Consider the following 24102-nt stretch of genomic DNA (forward strand, 5'->3'; position numbering starts at 1 on the left):
TCCTGCAGGTCCCAGAAAGAGTAGCAAGGCTACTCAAAGCTTTCCCAGCAAACTGTGTTTTAATGTATATTTCAACTCGTTTATATGATCTTTTCTCAAACTTAAAAATGTACTTTTAACGCCTAAAATTAACCAGGTACTTTTATTGCATAACAATGTTGTACAGTAGGAGAGTGAGATAACAAAAATAAAATAAAAAAAAAGAAAGTGAAAAACATCAGTCTCAAGGCTGGCTTCAAACATGAGTCCCATGCTTGGGAGTGGAGTGACAATCCCCTTCCTTCCTCACATGGTGAATGTTTTAAGTTGATAACTAAGCTCTGTAGATAGATGTTTTCCTGCTCACATTCACTGCTGGTGCAGTAGAGCAGTTCCCTGCACACTGAAAGCTTAATCAAAGGACTCCTCAGCAGTAAGTTGGTAATAAGAATTACAGCACATGCAAATGGCTGAATTGAGTTTCCTTTAGTGTGAGGAGCGAGCTTCACCATCAGGGGGGAGTTAGGCAAGGTCATTTGAGGATCCATTTAGGATGTCTTTGGCCTTTTGTTTAAAAATACTATACAAAATGTTAGGTTTTCAGGTTGTGGGCAGTGGGTTAATAGGTTCAAACTAATTTAAACCATGCAAGTACCAAAAAGGATGGGTTCAGAACATCAAAGTGGATTTAAAGGCAAATTAAAGCCTTAAAAGTGAGCCTTTTTTTTGTTGTTGTTATTTTTGGTAATCTTGGTGAAGGAATCTTTTCCCTGATTCATGGTCTGCCCACAGATGAGGCTCCTGCAGTTTGTACTTACAATGTGTGCCTGTTTTAGCTCCTGTACGAAAGGTGGATTTGTTTTAGTCCAGTGGTGGAGCAGTGATTGGTGGGTATGCAGCGGAAATTTCCCTGAATTCATAGGTGAAACTGAGAGAGTATTTTGTGCATGAATGGGTTCATGTGCAAACAGCCAAGTCTTGCCAATACATGTTTCTGAATGCCGGGGAAACTTGCTCTCATCCAGAGGTGAGACAAGTACGACGTCCACACCTTTCAGCCAAATGATGTTCAATCTCTCTAACATAATGATCATTTGTGATGAACGTGCCGGATTTAGAAAAGATTTATTCTACGCTAAATCATAATTTTTTTCAAACCTAACTAAGCAGTTTTAGGTACCAAAACTAATGTTTTTTAAATTATTTTTTACTATTTGGAAGTGGAAGTGGATTATCTAAAACAAAACAAGTTGAAAAAAGGTGGTAACTGAGATAAAGTCAGGGGGAGATTGTCCACTTGTATACGAGGCAGTGAAGTTAAGCAAAAATGATTGGGTGTTAAAAGATGTCTGCTTTTGAAACTAGAGCAACAGGTAAGCTTTTAATGAATGTTTGTCATGGAGACTGGCCAAAACCAAAGGCTATATCCATCTGTTTTTCTTTCAAAATTGGGTTCACTACAGTAAGGCATGATAATGACATGCCAACATATAATTCTTAAGACAGGATCCAGACATGGGCTCTTATGGCTCCTAGGTGTTGCATCGCTGGCAGACTTTAAAGCCCCAGGGTTCTTGATGTGGGCTGTCTCTATTATAACGGCCCACTAATGAGGTTCCTTTTATAGACATAATTTATATTATGTCAGTTCTCAGGTCACACCAAAATACACACACACGCACACACACACACATACCACACACACGCACGCACTCCGGCACATACACAAACACAAACACGCATACGTGTCTCCAAATCCGGGTCTCAGTGGCTCACATTCCTTGAAAAGTCTTGCTTACCTAATTTGTTAGCCTGATGATTTATGTTAGGTGTTCCTCTTGACCCAGATGTAAACTGTTACAGTTACATAATTGCCTTCATTTTATGACAATGTGACCCTTTAGGGGTTCAATTGACACTGAAAGCTTTTACTGTGATACGACACAATAATTACACTACTCGAAATTCTTGCACAAATGACAAATTAAATACATTTGATTTTAAATCGCACTACAGTTCCACTGGTCACCCGCAACCTCATACATTTATGCAGTCTGACCCGTTGACAAGTGTTATTGTAACAAGAGAAAATCTCACCTGACGATGCTTTTATTGTTGTGACTGATCTTTTTTTCTTTCTTTTTTTTTTTGTCTGTGATCTGGATTCAACAACATCTAAATCAGATTGGACCCTGTCAGTGAGACAAGTCCTGATTATACCTGAGTGATCACGGTTTTCTGTGTTAAACATTTGATGAAGAACCTGTTCACGTTTTAGAGGAGTCATGATGGTTAGGAGACCATGTTTCCTGCTAAGGAAACGGCTCCAATCCCTTTTAAATATTCAAATTGTAATAAAAAAAATGTTAATATGTAATTATATTGACATAAATTAATTTTTATGTTGTTTTTTGAGCCATAAAGAAGGAACTAAATAGGAACTATTATCCCTGTTTAACTTCCACTTTTGTACAGCTAAACAAAGCTTGTATATCCTGTAATAATTAATCACTAACCGACGATTAGGGCAGGACCATGACTACACTCAAGGTTTCATACGAACCAGAGTTACTCAGGTATTACTCACAGGGAGGAAATGTTTCTGTATTGCAGAGTGGGCACACACGTACCAGCAAGCATTTTCTGTAAGAATTGGGTTTGCCTTTGAAATTAGTTCTGGAAGACAGATGGCCACTCTGACGCAGAAACAGAGGAATAAAGTGTCAGACAAAGGACAGAACAGGTTGACCTGCTTTGTAGTTCATATTCAGTTGAACATGCTGGATACTGGATCATTTTTTCTGTTATATATGTGTTAAAAAAAAAGGAAAAAAAGCACGATTCTGTGGTAAATCGTTCTCGTCCAAGAGGACAAAGTTATGGAATTTTTGGCATAGCACATAAAAAACATTCCTAATAAGACACCCTCATAATTCAAATGTCATCAGACTCTCCATGGTATTACAGTATTACAATCTGTGATGGAGCAATCTGATTAAACCAGAATGACCTTCAGATGTTCTCATGCTTGCTGTTAGAATCAAAAGTGAAAAGTGACAATGTTGAGCAAGAAAGAAATGAAAGCACCTAATATTCACTTGTAAGAGTTTAAAATCAGGTGCTGGGAGAAGTTATGCACAAAAGCACTTAGACGTGCGGCACAAAATGTAGCAAATATTATCTGTGACGGTTTTATAGTTAAAATGGAGACAGTGGAATGAGTTCATAACCTTGACCTGGAAAAAATTCACAAGCAACCCTGAACAGCGGACTCTTTCAGAGGTCTTTTAAGCGCAATAAATTGATGTGTAAAAACAGTTATTAAAATCTCTAAACCACAATCAGCTCAGTCTGTTTTGGTCACCTCACACACTGATCTGGACTGAAATGTCGATAGCTAACGGACATGTAACTACTGGTTTAACACACGCTTTCATAGTCCCAAGTTGATTAGTTATCAGACTGAATACAACAATTTTAGACAGATTGCTATGAACTTTGGTTCGACAGTCATGTTCCCCTACAGGATAGTTTCACACAATGGACTATCACCAGAGCACTGAAACAATGCTCATTTTCATTTCTGGGCAGCACAACCGAATACCCATGATGCTGAGATGGTTTCCCTGTGAAATAAACCAGTTTGTATTCTCTGAGTCACCTTGTGTGTGACGCCAATGTGACGTAAATTTCCTGATCTGCATTAGTCTGCGAGGGTTCATTGGGCCCACATATCTGTAACTGGTGTGACTGTGTATGCTGATGCTGACTACGCATGTGGCATGATCAAACTCCATTCAGAAAAAAAAAGGCCACACTTGGAAAACAGGGAGCAGAAGAGCAACACGGATGCTTGTTTTGAGACAGGACTTTGAAGAGAATTGCTATTATCCAAACCTCCACAACGCACTATAGACCAGTAATGTTGCTTTCACGAACATGGTAACTAGCTCTGGGGGGTAACATTTTTAGGGGGAATTAATGGACAAACAAGCAGGAATGTCTGCTGGATAGCAAATGTTGTAACCATGTTTGCTGAAGTTCTTTAGAATCACTCACTAGCTGTCTTTCATGTCCACTGAGAAGCAAATCTGAGGTAAATTTTACAATTGTTGCTGCATAGAAAGTGGGTATCAGGTTACGATTACCTGCATTGGAGTGGATAGAGTGGACTGCATAGTTTTGTCAGCATGTGGTGGTGTAGGCCACCTTACACATGGCTTTGATAAACAGCATACTTGTCGTTGACCAGAAACAAAACTTTGACGAAGCGAACATAAACAAAACTAGTGCCTGGGACGAGTATGTCAAGCTGCAACCCACGCTTGGCTCATCCAATTCTGCTCACTTCCAATTTGACTAGTCAGGAATATGGGGCAGGGTTAGGGTTTAATAACCGAGGCTTCTAAAGTAACATGATAAACAACTTGGGTGTGGGCAGAGATCGATGGTCTAACTCCACCTTCTCACAGGTTGTTGCGAAAAGCTACTCAACCGGGCCATGTGAATGATAAAAAAAGGAGTTTCTTTTCTGTTGGGTATACTGTGTCTATTTTTTCATGTCAGCAAGTTCTGACTTTTTTTGTTATCTAGAAGCATAAACAGCTGATCATGCCATGATCACGCGTGTGAGTAACATGTTTGAAAAGTCCGAACTGAATTGCATGTTTTTTTTTTCCTGTCCTGATACAGATCGCTCACATAAAGAAGAGAATGCTTCCTTAAATACACAGCCAACGTCAGAATTATAACCAGTGGTGTCATGTGGTTAGTTAGACTATCAAGAGGATCATTGTGATCATTCCACACATTTCATCGGGTCAAATTTGATCTAAATTATACTTCCCCATCAAGTTCAGCTGACCTTTACATTTGGTGATAATTACACTTGTTAAACATGAGAGTGTGCCTTCCCTCAACCATACGGTCACATATGACAAGCACTGATTCATGAAACAAAGAGTTTAAATCAGTGATAAGAAGTGGAAAACATTTGATGAATTCTGATCGAATATAAACATTGTCATGTCAATTTGGGAGACCTGATTGAACCATTTTGCGCTTTCATTGGCACTGTTCGGACACACATTTCTAAACAATGTTTCTTATCAACAAGCTACCCTTTCACTATTACCTTCACTGGGGTTACTGGATTCCGAAAAAGTGCTCTTTTTGAAGATCATCAGAAAGCCTCTCCTCGTATTCTTGATGACGATTGCAGGCTGTGGCCGTGACTCTGTAGTGAACAATCATGAAAACAATATTCAAGTACAGAAAGTGGAAAACTATAATTAGCTTTGCAACAGACACTACGGTCATCAGATACATTTGGGGCAATAAAGGTTTACTGCACAATCATTGTGTGTCTTTGTCTTTTCTCAGCATCCTCCTCAACCTCTCTTGACTGTGTAGGAGGTTTGGTCAGTTACTACTTCATCATAGCTATAATTACAATACTTACTTCTCCTTCTCTAATCGGGAGCTCACATGTAAAGTTCGGAGATGGTAATTAAATCAATTAAGGCCTTTTTTTTTTTTTTCTGTGGGCTTTGTGCTATTGTCATTGCAATCAGTTAAAGGCCAAAACAGCCAGGAGCCTTTGATTACATGCATGCTGTGTTTGAAAAGAAACACGATCAAAATGTCTCAAAATAGATAAGAGCTACTCATCCTATTGTGTAATGTTTTTGTGTGAGCACAACAAGTTAAATGCTATACTTAGAGATTTATACATGGAAGCAACTATCGTTTCATCCATAACGTGCATGTGTCATCATATCAGTAATGCTTTGACATGTGTTACTTAAGGTAAATGCAAAGGATACAGTCTAAAATGGGTCATAGCATCATAGTGAGAAATCCAAGTGAAAAGGAGCATGTCAGGTCACAAATTTATTGCGTGAATGTGTATTATGATATTACCATGGTTGTCTCTTTTGACACTTTATTCCTAACATGTGACTTTAACAAGATACTGGGTGTCATTAAGAATAGTCTAAAAACCCATGAAAATGCATGCATACCGAAGAGTCCCACAAATGGAATTCTTGCTGATTCTCTAACTTGACTGCATGTGATGTGCTTCGAAAATATATTTTCTATTTTTTTGTCTCATCGTTAACACTCAATAGGTTCCTTTATTGTAAACAGTGCTGCATATGGACACAGAGGAACTTTGTTTTGTCACTACCAAAAGCAACAATTACCAGCAGCAAGGTAACAAACAACAGCCTGGATCACTACCTGCTTTTACTTTTCTCTGGTCAACCAACAACTACTGTTTTCTTGGGCCAACATGAGATCAACAGTTCCACGGAAGGACTTTAAGTTTTACAAGTGAAGACATAGAAAACAGTGGTTATATCGCTGTGTTTGCAGATCATACTGGTGTGATATAACATCTGTTGTTATAGTCAGTGCTGTCAATATTCCATGCTAAGCTTTAAGGAGGCCATCTGCTGTATCCACACACCTAAAAACAGAAAATATGTGCATACCGCATGCACATATTTTGTGCTTCTCCGCTCTTGCCTCTGTACATCCGTACATTCCAAGACTCCTTGTGAGGTTTGTGTGTCTTTACATGTTTACTTAAATCTTGAAAATTACTGGCCATTTTTTGTATGGTCGTTAAATGTTGATATACATAGTTTGAGGAATGATTAAATAATAGTGGTTGTAGCTGTATCCGTTGCAGGGTCATGGTGATGTTCACGCTGGCTGACTGTCACACTGGCTGACTTTTGAATACAACAGAGCCTTTATGTCAGAAGCACTGGCAAAGTTCAACACGAGATATATTTAGTTTCCCTTCAAATTGATTATGAAACTATTTAAAAACTTGAAATTTTCCAGCCAAAGTGACGTATGAATCATTCAATCAGTGAAAACACTGTGCAGAAAAGCATGTGTTTCCTGCTTTTTTAAAAAAAAACTGAATCACAACAGCAGGAATGAAAGATTACCTGAAATGAATAAATTAGAGACTCTGTCGTCCGTGGGTATATGTTACTGTTTGGGCTTCTAACTTTTGCCTTGTTCTCACTCCAGTCACTTCAGTGAAAAGAAAAAAAAGCCTGTTGCTCTGTTTTTCCAGATGGAAAAGGGAAATAAGGTTAAAAATAACTATCTTGTCCAGAATGGGAAGAAGTGATTGGTGTTAGCTCATCACTTTGGGCATTGTAAGCCTATAATGCCATGCTGTGTAACTTTTGCTGCCCACAAGCTGCAATTACTGAGAGCAATGTGGACTTTCGAGAGAGATATAATGTGTTTAGCTTACCTCCTCCACCAAGTTACACTGTGGCATAAATAGTCATAAAGTCAGCAAACTTATTTACAAAGCAACATAGGTTTGAAATAGCTCAAAATTAGAATCTGCTATTCCTTGTGTGACACAAAAACAAATCTTGTGTTAGTTGTTGTTCTCTTTCTGTGTGCCATTTTTTGTCAAATTTTGGTAGACCTAGATCAAGGTGGGAACTGTCTTCTAATTTATACAAAGCTCTTGAGCTTGCTGCAAAGGTCTGTTGGCCTTCAAATCCAAGTAGGTCACTGAGAAAAAAATAGCACAATTGTTGTCAGCCCCTCTCACTTGTGGGTTCTTTTGCAACTTGAAGGAATATTTGTCAAAAAAGTAGGTTGGGAGGGGGTCAGGCCTACCTTGAGCTGTTAAAAATGATAGGGGAAAGATAGAGGCTGCACTGCAATAATAGGATCGCTATGGTTCCTTCTCATCTCAAATTTGTAGGTTATGAGAAATGGTTAAACAGCAGCCAGAAACACATCCCCCAGCATGGATTCAATTTGGTGTCTGTCGCTGTGAAGAAGTGTCGTATTTTTCCTCCAATGCCCGAAATATACTGAAGTCATCGCTTACCAGCATATCTAATCCCAGGAAGTGCTTTGAATAACTTGTGTATGAATCTGCTCTCTCTAACTGGGAACTTGAAGCAAAGCCGACATCACTGAATATTACTGTTTTGTGTATCCATAAAAGATTTATATTTAGTTAGGGAAGGTAAAGACACAAGTTGTCTCCCTTTTTTGCATGTAGAGTCCTGATACGGGAATTTTATTGCTGCCAAAGAAAACATTTTATTTGATGCAAAAGCACAAACTTCAGAGTCAACCAGAGTCTGGTGGGATGCAATGGATCTGGGCCTTTTTGAAGTAAAAGCAGCAGGGGGAGACAGAGAGAAAAAAAGAGAATGCAGGTTGCCCACTATTTTAGACACACACAAGTGCATTCACTGGCCACTGCATGGGAGCATTAACTCGTCATCGATGTCTTGCTGCCCTCAGCAGGACAGAAGCATTCACTGCAGCATAAGAAAAAGTGGGGATACACCATTATTAAAAAATAAAATTCAAAACAGTGAGAGATAGTAAATAATTCTTCACAATATCACTGATACAGTAACTCACATAAGTTATAAAATGCCTGGTGAGTATGGTATCAAATGAGCACATAAGACAACTCTGCAAGTGAGGAAAATACTATGATAAAAGGAAAGTGAAATAACAAGAAATAATTATGAAATTGTGAGCGATGTCATTGGTTTCTCACCACAAAAGAATGAAGGTTTTCCTATTTAGGATGTCCACAAACATGAACTCTTGTGTTGTTTATAACAATCATCTTTAAATCTGGGACTGTTATTTAAGCAAGGCTTAATGGAGAAAAGGCTTTCCAACCGATTTTGTGCAAATATGAAACAACACAACTCAAAGAAACAAGGCATACTAATACATAATACTTAAGTCAGTGCTTCTGTTGCAGAAGCACCTTTTTTGGACAGTGATGACAGCTTTAGTTCTATCCTTAGTTCTTAGTTTTCTGCAGGCCTGTATAGTGTCTGCCCACACCAACAACTCTGCTGTGTAAAACTGCTCCATCTGCAGTTGCACGTGACCTTAAGTTAGCACTATTCCGCTCCTTTGATTGTTTGGATGTGCTTCTGCTTCTGACTAGGTTACTCAATAAAATTATAATTTTTCAGTAATGTGTGCGTTGTTGAGATGTAAGGTTTCCATTTGTTGTCTTCACTTAAGTTTTTATTTCTGTCACGGGCAATTTTTCTGCAGGTTTTCTCCGTATTTGCTGACTTGATATGGACCTTACAAATACAACAAACAATAGGCTTTTATTTTGACTTATCGTGTAATTTGAAACAGGTTCTGACTGATTAAACTGTATCACAGTATTCATAGAATTGTCTTTCATAATCTTAAATTTTATGAGACATTTAAGAGTCATCTCCTGCTACCTTGGAGGAACAGGTTTCTTCAGCAGTCTAAAGACTTGCAAGCCAGGTTAAAAGTGGCCTGGAGAATCTATGATGAAAATACAGTTAGAAAGCTGGGGGAAAAAAATCTGGATTCAGTATTGTTATTTCCCAACACACCCACGCCTACAGGTAGGGTTGCCAACCGTCCATTGAAAAACGGTTGGCAACTCTACCTGTAGGCGTGGGTGTGTTGGGAAATAACAATACTGAATCCAGATTTTTTCCCACAGCTTTCTAACTGTATTTTAAAAAGTGCTGAAGTAACTTAGTTGATTATTTTGATGACTCATATATACAAGATCATGTCTCATTTTCCTACACTAGATGTTAAAGTGAAGGTAAAGTCTCATTATTTTTCCTTACATGAATGTTAAGGTATGATTGAACCTACTATTATTCATGTAACTTTGGGCTTATAAACATGAAACAACGAAAACAGCTCATTTTGGCATGTAATTACATTTTTTAGAGGCTATTGCTGATTTTTCTCAAGAAAACAGCTACGATGAAAAGTCTTCAATGCTGCAGGATAAAAACAAAACATGATGATTATTATCGCTAATGGTGTTGTTTTATAATGCATTTTATGTTATTGTATCGTATAATTAAGTCAGCTCAGCATTCAAATAACACCTACAAAATACGTTTAAAATGAATGAATCGGAAACAGTTATCAAGAGTGCACAGCAACATCTCGGCGAAAACCAAACTATTTCAAATGGGGTAAAAAAAAAAAAAGCTTGTTAATTCAGTCTGCTTTTGAAAACAAAATTTGTTGGCCAACTAATACATATCACCTAAAACTAATCTTCATACAAATTGTGGGATGTTCCTAAGTAAACACACAGCCGTCCGTGGATATGGTGATTTAGCTGACACTTCATGTAAAAAACGAGCTTTTAATTCGGTTTAACAGTGCACACCGCCTGAACAATCATTCAGTTTATCCAATATTTCGCTTTTATGTTGCTTTCTTTCATTTAAAATGGCAATAGACATGTTTTGATCTGGCAGTGAGAAGATAGAAGATACTAGTTACAATGCTCACAAGCTAATACTAATACTCAATACGGTTATAATTTATCTCATCTGGTGAGTTTGTTTCCGTAATATGTGAGATAAATGTTCTCCGTGTAACGTCACAGTCGGCCAACCGTTTTTTCTGTTTTCATCCCAGGCTTTTTTTTTTTTTTTTTTCATTTTTTCTTTTTCATTTTTTTCATTTTTTTTTCCTTTTCATGCGGGCTAATACGCAGGCCGTGCGCTGCAATTTCGGAATCTGCCCTTGTATATGGCGGACGAAAAATTTCACAGGAGGAACCGCAACACAAACCTCCTGCGTAAGGCACACACGAAGAGCATTGCATGGACCCATCAAACATCGGCAAATTTGCAACTCAACACGCCATTACGCCTTGCTACAATGTAACGTAGAGGGTCGTAAAGGGGAAAAAAGCGGTGGTGAATTTTTTTTTTTTTTTTTTTTTTTGCAACCATTTGGAATTTCTCATAACTAATTCACAATTTTTTTTTTTTTTTCTTTTGAGGAAGCAGTTTTAGTGCAGTCACCTCTGGTTGGGGAGGGAGGATTTTCTGGAGCGGGAGCCTGTTTCGCATGAGCTGCATCGTTTTTGGAGGTATGTCAAACTGTCTGTTTTCTTTTTTTTCTGATTTAGAAATCCTAAAATTTTTAGAAATTTCTGTAGCGGATGTCAAGTTTCAATCCCCGCAACATGATATACGACACCAGACAGTCTCTCTGCACTAGTGCTCGCCACTACATCAGGTAACGGCTTTGAAAGCAGTCGGAATAATCTGTTGATGTGTTCTTTTTTTTTTTTCTCTTTTCCTGCGTTAAATTTTTGTAATGAAGTTTCTGTGGCGCTGCCGCCTTGTCGTATGTACACCTAGTTTGTTCGCATAAATGCCACCCAGGCAAAACACTGCTTGTTACGATGGAGCCAAGCGGGACCAGGCGGCAGTGGCAACATGAAGGACGATGAGGGGAGGAACAATCTGAAACACAAAAACCTCCTGCAGCCATGTTTTGTGAATTTTTCCTGCAAATTTAAGCAGAGCTCCGGAGTTGCTGCCCTGGCTGTTGGACAGCGCCGGTGTCACTCTTGGCTGTGTGGTTTAACGGTTCGTCGATCATTGTGTACAAATGAGGAAAAATGCCCAAAGAGCCGTCACATAAAAAAAAAAAAAAAAAAAAAAAAGAATACGTTTCGAGTTTTATCTCTTTTTTTGGGGGGAAGATCGAGGTTTTAAAATCCAGGTGAAATTGGCGCCACCTGTAGGCAGTCATTTTGAGAAATTAGAAATTGTAACAAGACCAGCTCTGAGCCTTGATTGTGATAGGATAATACACGTTGCTGTGAATGCAGGTGTGTGCCGTATGTAGCTAATGCTTTTGAAAATCTGCTTCCATCCCATTCAAACACAGTTTCCTTGTGGATTACTGCTCCAACGAGCTTTTCTAAAGTCTGCGTCGAGTTTTTCTCCACAATGAATGTTCTGGTCTTGACTTGTTTGGAGCAGTGATTTGAAAGAGCACTTTGTTTCCCGAGTTGTATTGTGATGTGGCTGTAGTCTCACTGAATACAAGCAAAACAACACATGCATGTGGGACTGAAAAGCTTTGGGGTGTTTAGTATCACTGGTTCTGAATTTCCTATGACTTCTTATTTCAGTGTTTGAATGGGCACACAGTTCTAAGGTATTGCTCAACATTTTTTAGAACAATTTGGTCTTCTTCTCTGGAGATTGAAGGGGGGAAGCAGGAGTGGAAAACTATTCAAAGTGAATTGAACAGCACTGGAGGAAGAAGGACCATGTCAGCATAATTTGAGGGCAGGAAAAACAATCACAACCAGTGCCTCTACTGTTTATATTAATCCTGCAGACGCCAAACAGTTTCCCCATCTTGCATGGCTTGCTTTTATTTTAATGTAAGGGAAACTGTAGTGGCCATTTTGCTGTGGGTAATTTCAGCCCTGACCTTCAAATCTGTATTCTTTCGGTTCAAAGAGCTGGTGGTCGGGAGAGGGGGGGTAGTAAAATAATGCATGGCCAGTATGCAAAATCTGGTTGTAAATTCTGACCTTTGCTTGGAAAAAAGTCTAATCAAAATTCAAGGGTTCCCGTTCGAGTACAGAATCGAAGAGAGGCAACCAGTGTCACAAGTTTAATGGGGTCGAATCACTCGGTGAGTGATCGGAATGTTTATATGCCGAATACTTAAAGGAGCAAGTCATTGTAAAGTTCTCAAACTCCAAGGAAAAAATGTTGCAGTGCTGCAAAAATGAAAAAAAAACAAAAAAACAACAAGCAGCTTTAACCCACTTGGAGGGGTGCACTGTAGACGGGTTCTCATTTTAAGTAAGGGAAAAGGAATGCTGGCCTGTCAGTGCTTTAATGAACAAAAGCTTTGTTTCAGTGACGGTATTTGGATGGAAAGGTGAAACTTTTCCCTCTTCGCTCTGAGAAAAAACCCAAGTTGGTGAGGGATAATATCACAGCCCTCAGGGTTTGAAGCATAGATGCTGCTCTAATTGTCATTAACTGTTACAGGACTTTCCATTTAAGGAGACACTTTAAGGTCATGCAATTTTTCTTTTTTTTTTTTGTTGATTCACAATTCCAGAGTAATTCTTACGTGCACGTGCAAAAACATACTTTTGTCCTCAGCTTAGCAAAAACCTCGTGCTCGCTTTTTTTTTTTTTTTTTCCTTCTTCTTGCTGGCATGTTTCGAATGTCTGAAAATGGCTTCAGTTAAATTAGTCTCAGGGGAATTGCTTTTCAAGGGTTGGAAGTGCTGCATTAAAAAAAAATTAAAGAAATTCTGTGCATTCTGCACGTATTTTTTTCCCCTCCCTCTTTCTTTTGTAAAAACTAACCTTATTGGTTTCATGCATAATGCATGGGGATGTTCAATTGCTGCAGCACTGAAAATTAGGCCTGTTTGCGTGCAGTGGTTTTATACACAGGGGGGGCTTTTCATCTTCTTTTTTTCCCCCCCTTTTTTTTGTTTCACACGACCGTTTCTGAAGGTGGAGGCGGGAGACTGAGTAGCTTTTCCGAAAATACGAATTTTCAGCACAGCAAATCTCATTTCTTTGAGTCAAAAGGGGAGGGGGGGGACTCCCGCCGGTTTAATGAATCCATAAATCACAATAGTGCCCGCTTTGCTGCGCCTGCGTCAGTGTGCAGTGTAATTTTGATTTTCATCAAAAATTTAATCTGCCAGCCTACAAGGGGTTTAGCAGCGGTCCGGATGCGGCTCTGAATTTCTAATTTTAGGGGCCTGATCTTTCAGGATTTATTTTTGTATAATTCAAGTCTGCTTTTCAATATCTCTTGTTATTAAATTTTAATTCGGGGCATTAACATATAGATTGAAAAGGTTTTTATGGGTTTTTTGAGTGTATGCTGATGGAATTTTACCAGACGACACAGTTTCTTTTTCCAGAGCATCCCGTGTGTGCGTGTGTGTACGTGTGAGAAAGAGAGGCGGCGACGGCGGCGGGGGGGATTTATCCATTTCTCTGCATTATTGCTTTTTGAAATGGTTGGTCATACAGCATCTCGGAAGACATTTATTACTGAGTACAGAAAAATGTGCATTTGATTAAAGAAATGGGGAAAAGCAAAGCGTTAGTGTGAAACAGGTTTTTGGTCACCCCCTGCTTCCCCGTCTGTGACTCTGCTCTGGATCATACAAACATGCAGTCAAAGCAGTGATTGAAATGCCCCACCCACCCCCCATTTCCCCCCTTCCTTCCTTCGTTTTTTATTTATTTATTTATTTATTTTTTTAGCTGATTCCTATTTTTAATCTCTCCAGAGTAGAAACATTTTCATAAGCCTTGAAAAAATTTGTACTTTATATTTGGAATCTCTGTTTTCCAGTCTGCTCAACGCGCAGAGCTTTGTGACTTTGGTTCAGGCAGTGACCACTTTAAAGTTTAAAGAAGAAATGTCTTTGGGTAAGAAGCACAATGACTGATTTGCTTTATTATTGTGCAGAGGCAGATGGGGTATTGCCAACCAAAATAGGCCAATTATTTTAAGCAAGCACTGAATTCTTAACGGAGGTATGTCCTAGAGATGTTTTCCTTGTACGCCTAACCTCCTATTTTGTAGCCCCCCTGGATATATTCTGCAGAGCCACAGTGGTCAAAACTGTGGTTCATATTCACACACGGGGATATTTTTTTAAGTCTAGCTTGGCCAAATCCTAAAAAAAGAAATAGTTTCATGTGCTGACATAATGCCACCTCTGTCTACCTACATTACTTTTGTTTCGCCGTGTGATTTATTCTATGTCCTTAAATTGAGTTAGTGTCCATCTCCTTTTGGTTAAGATAGTTGAGGTTGTGCCGAAATTGTAAACAACATCAAAGAAATGTGCATCTGGATTAGATTTTCATCCTGCCTTGTTGCTGTAGGTTACAGTATATCAGAAGCCTCAGACTATGAAAGAACACAAGTCCAGATGGACAATTTTCCATTTTGGCTTTAATGAGAGGAAAACATGCCACAGCAGGCATTTTATGTATATATAAAAATATATGTATATATATATATGTGTGTTCATTTAGGGCCTGCATTCAGCTCTTTGTGCAGGAAATGTTAGTGGGATGACTAGGGAGGTGATCTCATCGGGATACAAACGTGTCCCTGTTATGGTTTAATCTGATAACGGATGACAAAAGTCAGATAAGTCACAGTGAAAGTTTCTTCATTTGTCCCACGGTGGATACAGCAAACGCACACACAAAAGGAACTCATTGTATTTCTTTCTTTTCTAAACAAAATTATGAGAGCAATTTAAAAAAAAAACAAGACAGCCTAGATGCCAGTTTTTTTTTTTTGTTTTTTTTTTTCTAAATTTAGTCAACCTTATCCTCAATAGCTGTGTGCCTGCAGGCCTTGCTTTTTCTCAGATGAAACCAAGATGATGGGAGGGGGGCATTGCTTCAAACTTTAGTTTTGAGGAGTCAGACAGGAAGAAATAAACACATTAAAGTGAAAGTGCAAAGGTATTATCCATGAAATATATTTACCATGTGACTCGTTCTCATGGCGCAGGAAAACGTCCCAGTATTTATGCAGCAACTTTAGTGCATTACTGTTTCTTCCTGCTGTTTGTAGCCGATAACTTGTTACTTGCTTACTTCTTACTTGCCATTTTTGCAGTGAGTGGGGACAGAGAGAGATTACTGTGACCTTGGCTTAACCGGATCCTTATCCCAACTTCTGAGACACTGAACATGGTGAACAAGAGTTAGATAGCAGTTATTCTGAAACCAGGCCCAATCTGTATGGTTAACGGCGGATTTTTGAGTTTAACCACTTGTCTGTGGATACATTCGTCAGCTGCATCCATCTTCATAAAACAGGTCTCAGTCCCATAACTTGCAATACCACCTTCCTAAAGGGGAAGGCTCGGCTGGTAGAGTATTACTATATTTGATGACCAGTTTGGCATTTTTGAGCCTTGTTTTAATTTCATAATATTTCATGTGGAAATTCGTTTTTAAAAGATTGCAAAATATTTCCTGAATGTGAGATTTATGGCTGTGTTTTGGTGGCACCACTCAGCCCAGACATCAGCTCGCCACGAGGCCATTCCAGCATCTTGGTATTGACTTTTCCTCATGTGCTCCTTTAAATGGCATTTGGAAAACTGTAGCTATTATATGATCCATCACTTTTGAGTGGTTTTGGAATGTCTTGTCGATGAAATTATTGCTCCTTATTCTGCTTTTGTAGTTTCAAGTCTGGTTGGGAGGCCAACTCATAGACTTGTGAACTCACAAGATGGAGTCCCAGCCATTGCGTTGACAGTTTGTTTTAAGACGTGTTGTGCCTTCTCAGGATAGTCCTGGCTGTTTTGATCAGTCTAATAATAGCAGAAGAAAATTAACCTTTTTTGTACATTTGAGATCCGTCCCATAGGAAACATAGAACAGAAGTCAAGTGAATTACTGAACCGTACGAGGAACTCAGGACCCCCATGACTGCAGTCCAGAATGGTTTCACTTCCGCTTTCCTTCTGGATGAAATGATGATCACAACTTAGTTCCAGTGTCTTGTAGTCAGTTTTGTATTCTCTCAGTTTCTAATATTTTGATCAATTTTACCACTTTGAACAGTTGATGTTACAGTTTTGGGTCAATAAGGCTTAGTCTGTCTTTACCATTTGAAACTAGATCATCTCTCGACTTTCTTTCCAAGTGAAACTGTTTGATTATAATGGCATACATCATTAAATTGGAAGGTCTGATTCTGATTCTGACATTGGTGCGTTCTTACACACATCAAGCCTGAAACGTGGCATCAGCTGAGTGACAACGCCATCGCTGTTTTACCTCTATCGCTGCCTCCCTTGCCGGCTCAGAGGTGTATCAGTGGCGGATCAACTTTGATCCCTCCCTACTGCCTCTGTATTTTCACGAATGACACTGAAGGCGCATCAGTCCTGGCTTTAAACGCATATGTAAAAGGGCCAGTAAAATCCTCCAAACTCCTCGGCTGGGTTTTGTGATATCCCTTTGAAGGTGTGTAAAGGTTTTAAACATGTCCGATCCATTTAGTTTTCTTCAGATGCGCTCCGCTCACACTTTAGACACATACCCAGGATAAGATATTGCACCTTTCATGGTATTTTGAAGCAGGAGAATCATAACCACTCACTTTTGAAATGTCTATTTCAGAAGTAACGTCATTCATTCTGTGGTTGAGCTTGTTAGTTTCTGCTCTGTGCTGCTAATAAAAATGAAAAACATGCCTTCAGGAAACTTCCCATTTTTACTAAACAATCCTGATGATGGTGGAAAGCAACCTGAATGCTAAACCCAAATAACTGTGGAAATGGAACCGTTTTATTTTGGGGAAAACAAATTCTCAGATTTTTTATTTTTTTTATTTTTTATTATCCATGAGTGACCTAATCTTAACAGCTAATCTGTTCCACTAACTTCGGATATTTTTAGATGCAGTTTGAGTTTCTATCACAACCATGAAACTACTACTATGCTGCTATGCACCATCATGCAAACTCTTCACATCTGATCTCTGATATGAAAATAACTCCCATCAGCAACATCTCATGGAGCTCAAAGTGGAATGCCAGCCATTTCAAGAATTCCCTTTTCCATATGACTGAGTTGGAAAATGTCAGATAGATGTTTCAACGTCATATTTCACATAGATGTGAAATATGGCACTGCACCGTAAACGAGTGTGCAGCTTCATTTTTTTAGACCCAAAAGGTTTTTGAGAGTTCTCACTAATGGGGCGTAATAACTGGTTTATAAGTTATTTTACTGTGGAAATGACAAAATGCAGTTTTGCCTTGAGACACTTGTCACAAGTTTTTCTTCTTTTTCCCTCTGTGGAGACAGAATGATCTGCCTCTGAAGTACATCAAACTTTCTAGTTTTTTTATGCCGGTTTGTCTTTTTAAGGTTGTTGCCAAAGGGATTTGTCTTTTTGTGTAGTGCATCTATCATAACCCGATGTGAAGATGCCTTTTATCCTTAAAAACATGATTTGTTTTGATTTAGAGAGAAAAAAAAGTATAAAACAACAAATCGCATCTTTCGAAATCTTTGATTCTAGTGTCTCAACAAAGTGAAAACAAGAACTTTGAGCTGGAATTGATAGAATATTCAGAAAATGACCCCCCCCTCCCCGATTACATGGTACAATATTACGGTTCAGTCAGCGCGACTCTTCAACATTTTCCATTGCAGACATCATCCTCTCGACATGGGCGGGATTATCTGTTAATGACCTAGTGACGGAGAAAATATGATATTCATTCAACATTCAGTGTTTTTATCCAATTGACTGACAAGTGAGGATAAAAGAGGACAGCACAGGGCTTTACAGTATCCAGTTTTTGATACCTTTAAACCTTCTGCAAATAAAAACCCTGCTGCATGTTGTAACCATATGATCATGATGTCTAAAAGATCAAACAACCTTTGATTCTCAATCTTAATCAAAATAATATCAGGAAGACATCCAGTATAAATACTTTTTTCCATGTACTAAAGAAGATTGAAGGGGAAAAACACACAAAATGATCAATCTCTCTCTCTCTCTCTCTCTTTTTTTTTAATTTTTTTTTTCAATCATGCATTTAATGGTTGTAGTTACTCTCTGTGACGTTAGACGGGAGCATGAGCTCCTCAAACTACTTCCTCTGTTCCGGCCACTGTAGTTCACAGACGCATAGTGTTAAATATTTATTAGGCAGACAATACATTCTGAATAAATAATCATATACAATTGGTTGTTACTTTTTTTGTCTGAGTGAAAAAAAACGGTCACATCACAAGGTTTTCTTTGTATATCTTCTATCTTTTGCTTTAAAAAAAAAGATCGGGGAAAAAGCTAGATATTGATGGATCTAGGCGCTTCCATGTCAAATCTTTAGCTGTACCGTGTGAGTGAGCCTGTGCAGGTTACTCCCGCACACTTCTCATCTCCTCTATACATGCCAGACATAGCATGCATGTTAAGAAACAGTGGCAAAGTTGAACATTAAGCTGTGTAGGTGCATGAAATGTCAAACTTGCCTTCCCACATTCATTGTTGAACGTGATCGCTCGCTGAGCTGCTGACTTCTAGGAGACGCTGTTTTTGTTCCGTTGAAGAAGGTGCGGCCTTCAAAGAGCCGTTAGGAGTTGTTGAGTACTAAGTGTGTTAACGTAGTTTTCTGGAGACTTCATGGGAAATGAAGCGTGCGTTCTTCCCATGGTGTTTGATGTAGTGTTTAACCCTTTACTTTTATGTGCACGGCCATTTTAATTTAAGTTGTTGGCCTTTGCTCACTCATGCGGAATAGCTGAAGATTAACAAGATCCCTGAGCATGAGACCTTGATCTATTAGTATTAGTGGCAAATTTTCTTGTTGTGGGGGCAGAAGAATTTATCAAAGCTGGATAATTTTTTCATGAAACGCCCTATATTGCTGAGAAATTGCTGACAGACAGCTTTGATCTCAAAGCGCTGGGTCACGTGACTGTTTTTTTTTAGGTCATGTTCATTAAATTGTGTTCTTAATCTATTTTGTTTGAAGAGTTAACATATGCACAAAATGTCTACAGCTTCTAAGCATGGAACTTACTAAAGTGCTGTTTGTTCACTTTCACATTAGCAACATAATAAGGAAGTTAAGCTTTTTCATTCAATTTTTATCCGTGCATGTTAACTAACATCAGCTTCCTGAAACTATTATTTCTCCTTCTTGTAAAATTTTACATATTGGAAGATTTCCTAGTAGTTGCGCGGGTGAGGGTTTTTTTAACACCCGCCCCAACCCGACCCGCAAGAATTTCCAAACCGCCCCGCCCGACCCGTGAGAAATTCTAAAGCGGCCCGCCCGACCCGCAAAAAAAAAAAAAAAGCCAGGGCCTGTAGAGAGGGTTAATTTAACACAAACCTAAACGAGAAGGATTTGCGCTAGACTCGCATTATTGTGAAACTTCAACGGTAGGCTACATCAAACAACAACAAAGACAGCAAAATTCGATTTTACGCCATTCTTTATTGAAGAACTGTTATGAACGACTCAGCGCAGCGCAGTTTTCTCTAAAACAAAAGTGGAGCAGCCACTAACAAGTAGCCTACTCAATGTGCAGATGTCCAAACCGTGCGCCTATATTTACAAGCCCCTGTGCCACCTGCATAAAGCCCTTCCCAGAGACAATGTCAAATGGGCGTAAATCCGCGCATCAGAATTCTACGAAGTCATCCACTAATTTAGACTTCGCATGGAGTGGTACCGTGCCTTTTAGGAAAGATGACATTAAAGTGATGGTTCGGAGTAGATTCACCCTAGGGTCATTTGAACCGTGACATCCAGCCAAGTAGCCCACCCGAAGTTTTTCCGATCTTGGCCGAACATCAGCCGAGTTACCGAGTTACCCCGAATAGCTTAGTACAAGCGCTAACGGACCCTGGCAGTATCTCCAAAATTACCACACTAAAATCACATGCCATGACACCAAACTTCTACAGTAGTACAAATATGGTCTGTACTCACAAAACGATGCATTTGGAAGTTTGTACATAGTCCAGGAGTTTATTATTATCAACACAAGCCTAATAGCTTCTCTGCTGCTAAAGTTGCGTCAACGTCACTTCCTTGATCTGGGAGCTTCAATGTAAGATGAGGGTTGATCTACTACTGTAGACAACAAAGCAAGGCTGCTCAATTTCTCCATTGATAAAATAAATTCACAACTCTACAACATAAAAATTCATGTAGAATATAGCATATACTTTGTTGTCTACAGTAGTAGATCAACCCTCATCTTACATTGAAGCTCCTAGATCAAGGAAGTGACGTCGACGCAGCTTTAGCAGCAGAGAAGCTATTAGGAACTTCTGCAACTCAAAATTGCGATTTCACCTATATTTCCAAACTTCTGGGTTGGACTATTTTGACCCGCCCTGCCTGCACCCGCAATACTTAGAAAAAACTGCTACCCAACCCACCCGCACGCGGGTCACCCGCGGGTCAATGGGTGACCCGCGCATCACTATTTCCTAGGGTTTTCTTGCATGTACTGTTTCTCATCCCTCCACAACAAGAAAAGGGAACATTGATTGGATTTGAGGCTACAACATGCATTGCTGAATGAGGGGACTGCAAGCTGCCTGAGCAGTGGGCCTTTGAAGTTACCTGAAACCATAACATGTCCACCACCACTGTGAGCTTCCTCACATGAAAAGCTGTCTGGGAAGGTCTGTTTTTGGTCATCATTAAACCAGGGATGTAACGATTATTTGGAAGATTGACCTATGACTGGTGGGACAGGCACTGAGAAATACGAACATTTTTCTTTTTTAACCAGTTAATGCATCATGCGCATAAAGAGACTTCAGTCATACATTTACACATTAGCTTGTGTTTGGTGGGGAAGTTTTTTTGAGTGGGCACAGCTCTCTTTTTTTCCAGGAACACATTTACTGATCCTAACATTTTACATCGAGGCTCTCAAACTGGCAGCAACACATTTGGAAATAAAAAGGAGGTGAAATTGCCCACCAGCCTCTCCTGCTGGGTGGTGCTTATTTACGACATCGTGGAGCTCCAGATGATAACAAAGTAGCCTCATCGTCTCAGAGATGTGTGCTTTTCAGAAGCTGTGGTTCATCACAGCCTGTCAGATACACTGTAATACTATCTCTTCATGTTGTCACAGCTTGCAGGCATATGCCTTGGGAGGTAGCAGGAGTTACTGAAGGCAACCCGGTTGGCAGGTGCAGGTAAACTCGCTGCCAGTGGTCATGAGAAAGGGTATGTTCCTATATTCCTCTTGTAGCAGCAATACCAGCATTTGAAAATAACCTCAATTATTCAATATTTGGTTTTGAAAAGGGAACTTCACTGAAATCAGCGAAATTCAATGAAATTCAAAGAATAAAGCCTTTAGTAAAGTCATGGAAATCGTGTACATAAAGGGGGATACCCTGTAATGCCTTTTCAGTTGGAATCAGTTTTGGAGAAAATGTCAAAGTTACGGATTTATTTTTTAAAATTTTTTTTACACTTAATTTTCCAGTGAAAACCACATTGTTTGCAGAAGACGATCATTCTTAAGAACAAGAAAAAGACATAAACTAAAACTAGAACCACTGTGTCAGACTTCTTAAGAAGTTTGCCGTTAGTGCATCTCTACACCAAACTATGCACGTCACTCCAAAGCCGCGGTTTTTGCCTTTGTGTTCATCAGCAACGTGTGGTTTTGGTCTCATATTCTTAGCAAAGGCTCTTTGGTGCTGTTTTAGTAGGATTGCAACAGCCTGACACTCAAAGAGTGCAAGAGTTTCGTACAGTCACTGCTACAGAAAATCTCCACACAAAAGCACTGGATGCAAAAAGAAGAACCACAAAATTTCAGTACGCTCGGCCCCTCGACAAATTTGCAGTCGTTTGAAATCGACATAACTTGTGGAGGATTTCCCTCGCAGTGGGCGCAATAGTTGATTTAAAGTAATTTACTTTCTAGACTCCAAAACACCCGCAACCTTTTTGCCTGAATGCTTTTTTGCTGGAGGACTAATCAAATTTTGGTTTAATTTGATTTTAATAAGTGAATTAAGCTCCCAATGATTATGAAAACAAGATGATTTATATAAAGCAATTACTGTGCTGCATTCTGTAATGAGGCTGTTGTTTTTATCATATTTCATAAATCCACACATCTATCCCTTTGCCTAACAATTAAGTTTGAACTTTCTCTCACAATGTCAAACACAAAACAGAGACTCATGGTTACCATTTAAATACGATGGTGGAATATTTCTTTTTTAAGTTTATATCGGTACCGTGTGTGGATAGAATTACATTATGCTAATTTATTTGACTCCTATATGCCTCGGATTAGACTGGACACAGTGACAAAACCACTGATTAAAAAGATAAATTTGAATAGCTTGAAATTCAAATGCCAAAAGTAGATGGGAGTTCATTTTAGGAGACTGGTGGTATTAGGAGCTCTACAAAAAGCACTGCCTGCAGGACATATACAGTTAAGCTATTTAAACTGCAAACCAGTAATGTTTTGTTCCAACATTACCCAGGTCAGGACTGTTTGCTGAAGCCTTTTGCTCATGTTTCACATCCAGTGAGAGGTATATTTGGGCAATGAAGAGGCTTGTTGTCACTGTATTAGTGCACTATTATTAGAATAGAGACTTCCCCTCCGTCCATGATATCGGTCTTCCTGGCATAACTCTGTTTTGCTTGGTTGCACTTTTGCACTTTCTCTTAACAAGTCCATTTATAGTCATTTACTGAAGTGGTAAGTTCTGTAATTTTGTTATTTCTGAAATTAGGTTGCTGGGATGCCACAAAGCTGTGAAATTTCTTCCATCATAGGTCATGACTGGATGGTTTGACCACACTGATTTTAAAATTATTGCATTGTTTTTTTTCGTTTTTTTTTTCCGTTCGGAAAATGACACCGCCACAGATGATGCTACCTGTGGCATCCTGTATACACGTTGGCCTCATACAGCTCTTCTAGAAAGGGGCTATTGTCACAGTTGGGTAGCCTGAAATCGGACAGAATTGCCTACCAGTTACAATCTGTTTCCATCTCCAGTCAGATATTATTATTATTATCTCCACTATTTTAGATTTCCAAGGAGAAGGATGTTTTCCCTAGTTAGTCGAAACCACTATATCCTTCTAGATTTTAAGTAATTTTAGGTCGACACTGACACACTTTCAAGCAAACACAGTGGGTTGTTCCAGAGAGGAGGGACCTAAAATGTTCAAATTGTTGTAAGGACATAGTCATTGTCCAATGTGCAGGGCAAATTAGTAACCACTACATTATGAACTTAACAACTTACAGATCATAATCATATTAATGCTGAAGCAAACACTCTGAGCTGAGAAATCATCTGACAGAAGGGACTTTTAGGTCACATGGACTTATGAGAGCGAAGAGCTTCACACAGTCAACGTCAGGGTTCACCATGTTGCTCAATAAGGATTCCTACCTTAGTGGAGACAAAAACAAGCTCAATGTTGGCCCCCTCTTTACCCATACCCTGGCGTGTCAGAGTGGTAAGCTGATGTCTTTCCATTACTTGCCATAGGATGAATAAAGTAGATGTTGTGGTATGGTCCACAGGTAGGCTATAGGCTATGCTACATGTGGCTGCCATTAAAGAGTGTAACCAGTGGCTTTGGCCATAAATGAAAGAGGTTTTCAGGAATTCTTTTCAACTGTAGTGATTATTCTTTAATGTCAGTATTCTTAAAAGATGTGTGTTTAAAAGTAATCATGCAACAAT

General features: G+C 39.1%; 1 protein-coding gene across 7 annotated transcripts in view; it reads left to right on the top strand.

The window, feature by feature from the left end:
- Positions 1 to 10489: 10489 nt before the first annotated feature.
- znf618 (zinc finger protein 618) overlaps positions 10490 to 24102 on the top strand; it is a 36778-nt gene continuing 23165 nt past the window's right edge. For 3 of the 7 annotated variants that reach the window (XM_075456587.1, XM_075456585.1, XM_075456586.1), the window contains exon 1: positions 10490 to 10906. The gene's annotated coding sequence lies outside the window, so the exon portion shown is untranslated. Of the gene's footprint in view, positions 10907 to 10962; positions 11056 to 24102 lie in introns of those variants that run through there. The other 4 variants (XM_075456582.1, XM_075456583.1, XM_075456588.1 and 1 more) reach the window with 4 other exon arrangements.

The sequence above is a fragment of the Odontesthes bonariensis genome, chromosome 22 (assembly GCF_027942865.1).
Source record: "Odontesthes bonariensis isolate fOdoBon6 chromosome 22, fOdoBon6.hap1, whole genome shotgun sequence".
NCBI lineage: Eukaryota > Metazoa > Chordata > Actinopteri > Atheriniformes > Atherinopsidae > Odontesthes > Odontesthes bonariensis.